This window comes from Triticum dicoccoides, chromosome 7B (assembly GCF_002162155.2).
Source record: "Triticum dicoccoides isolate Atlit2015 ecotype Zavitan chromosome 7B, WEW_v2.0, whole genome shotgun sequence".
Classification (NCBI taxonomy): Eukaryota; Viridiplantae; Streptophyta; class Magnoliopsida; order Poales; family Poaceae; genus Triticum; species Triticum dicoccoides.
Genome location: NC_041393.1, coordinates 575,518,667 through 575,521,580, shown reverse-complemented (window position 1 = coordinate 575,521,580; position 2,914 = coordinate 575,518,667).

Genomic DNA, 2,914 nt, shown 5'->3' with positions numbered 1-2,914 from the left:
CACTAGCAGTCCCTCCCTCCCAATGCTTCGACCCTCTCCTCTCCCGCCCCGCCCCGTCGCCGCGCCGCCGCTATTCTCTGGCCGCCTCCTCACCGCGCAGCCCCCGGCCGTCCATACCAAACCACGTGTAGACATGGTCTCCACCACGCCCGCGCTTTCGCCGTAGTTTTGGCCGTCGATCGGAGGAGGTTTGGTCGTCACCGTCTTTGCCGGTGGCAGAGGAGACACGATCGCCGACGACGTACCACGACGGCCGCGACAGCTTCGGACGGCTCCAGAGCGGCCAGTAGCCGGCCGGCAACCACCCATGCTGCATTGAGGTGATCATCGCGACCTCTTCGCCACCACGACCGCAAGGTGTTCGACATTTTGCCCACAAAGGTAAGGATAGTGGAGACGAGTTCTTCTTCCACCACTTCCTTTGTTCATCGGACGATTCGTCGTCGGATGATGAAGATCTTGTGGTGGCTGCACTGGTCGTTCATGACCACATTCAACGGCAGCTTCCTCGGTACAGGGGGTCAGTTCCTGGCCGTGCTCCCAACCTGAACCGCAACAGGGAGAGAGGCCATGCCCTGCTCTATGTCGATTACTTTTCCAACAAACCGCTCTTCAAGCCGGATAAATTCCGTCGCCGTTTTCGAATGGCAAGGCATGTGTTCAATCATATCCGAGAGGGAGTGGTTGCTCATGACCCATACTTCGAGTGCAAGACGGATGCCCTTGGCAAGCTTGGGTTCTCCTCTTACCAGAAATGCACTGCGACCGTCCGCATGCTTGCGTATGGAATTCCAGGAGATCTGGTGGATGAGTACGTGCGTATGAGCGAGACAACATGTCTGATGTCAATGTACAAGTTCTGCCAGGCTGTGATCGAGGTGTTTGGCCCAGACTACTTGAGGCAGCCAACTGCCGCTGATACAGAGAGATTGTTGGCGACCAGCGCAGTTAGAGGCTTTCCAGGCATGCTTGGCAGCATAGATCGTATGTACTGGGAATGGAAGAGCTGTCCATTTGCTTGGCAAGGCCAGTACAAGAGGCATGTCAGCGAGTGCACTGTCATATTAGAAGCGGTGGCATCGCAGGATCTTTGGATATGGCATTCTTTTTTCGGCATGGCAGGTTCTCACAATGATATCAACGTGCTGCAACGTTCTCCAGTCTTCACGAGGCTTGCAGAAGGCCGCTCCCCACCTATCAACTTTAAGATCAACGGCCACCAGTACAACAAAGGATACTATCTAGCTAATGGTATATATCCTAAGTGGTCAACTTTTGTGAAGACAATCTCGAAGCCCAAAGGTGAGAAGAGAAATAGATTTGCCCAAATGCAAGAGAGTGCTAGAAAGGACGTGGAACGTGCTTTTGGTGTGCTTCAATCCCGATGGGGCATCGTTCAATATCCTGCACTGTCATGGGATGGAAGGAAGCTTTGGGAGGTGATGACTGCTTGTGTGATCATGCACAACATGATCGTCGAGGACGAGCGTGATGATAGTATCTTCGACCAAGGATTTGATTTTCAAGGTGACAATGTTGAGCCCCTGCACCAAGAACCGGCCACGTTTGATCAGTTTGTCCAGTTCCATCGTGAGCTGCGTGATTGGCACACTCATAAGGCTCTTCAAAATGACTTGGTTGAGCACGTGCGGGAGCATATTGGCAACTGATAGATGTATTGGTTCGTTTTATGTTCATTCAAGACAATTTCGATTTGGTTGTAAAACTATCTTTATTAGGGACAATTTCGATTGGGTTGTAAAACTATTTTAATTTTCAAACAATTAATATTTGGAAGTGCAAACTTGTTTTCATATGAAAATATGGGCATTTTAGGCCCTGGCGGACGGGATGGGGCAAACGGATGCGGCCGCGCGCTGGGCGTACGGCCACCGCATCCCAGGACAGGCCCGGACACGACCCCATTGCCCTACCCAAACAGACAGAATCCGGACAAAACGGACGTCTGTTTGGGGTCGCCGGTGGAGTTGGCCTCAGGGGCTCGAAAATTTCGCCGCTTGTGGGCGACCTGGCGAAAAAAATCAGCTTGGGATCAATCGGGTTCCCAGCCGTCGGCCCCAGGGTCGACCCAGGAGTTTTTTTTTAAAATAAACATACGTTTGGCTATAATTTGGCAAACGGGCATAAACTTCAGCGAAATATAACAAACTTAAAATAAACTTCAGCGCTTAACAGTTTTTTACATAGGAAACTTAAAAAATAAAAGCCTAGCTACAGGAAGAACGCGCTGAGCGCGGCGAAGTCTTCGTCACCGTCGCCGTCGTCGTCGCCGCCATCACCGTCGTCCTTCTCCTCCTTGACGCGGCCGCTGCCGCCCCTGCTAGACCCCTGCCCGTTGTCGCCCTAGCGGACCGATGGTGGCACGTCGTCGTCGTCGTCGAGGATGATGGCTCCTCTCTCATCGCGGCCCCGGCGCCGAGCAGAGTACTGCTCTAGGGCGCGGCACTGGCGCTCTAGCTCCGTCTGCGCCCAGTCCTCGCACCCATTTCAACGCCGCCTCCTCGGAGAGGCCCGACTCCGTCTTGACGGCGGCGAGCCCCGGCTCCGTCTTCACCGTGGCGAGCCCGGGATCCATCTTCGGCTCGACGAAGCGGGGAGGGGCCGAGGAGGAGGCACGCCCCCATCATTGATGACGATGCCGGCGTTGCGTGTTTGCTAGCCGAGCAGCGCCTCGCCGGGCTCGGCCTTGACGCTGAGCAGCGCCGGCGACCCCGACGAGGAGGAACGGGAGGAGGAGGAAGAAGAGGACGCTGCCCTCCTCGGCATCCACTGGCCGCTTAACCGGGTCGGGGCAGGAGGGTAGGTCATGGGCGGGTCGTTGCCGCCCTCGAGGTGCTGGAGGACGGCGTGAAGCGAGTGGCCGGAGGCGCCCCACCACAGGCGGCGTCCCTCG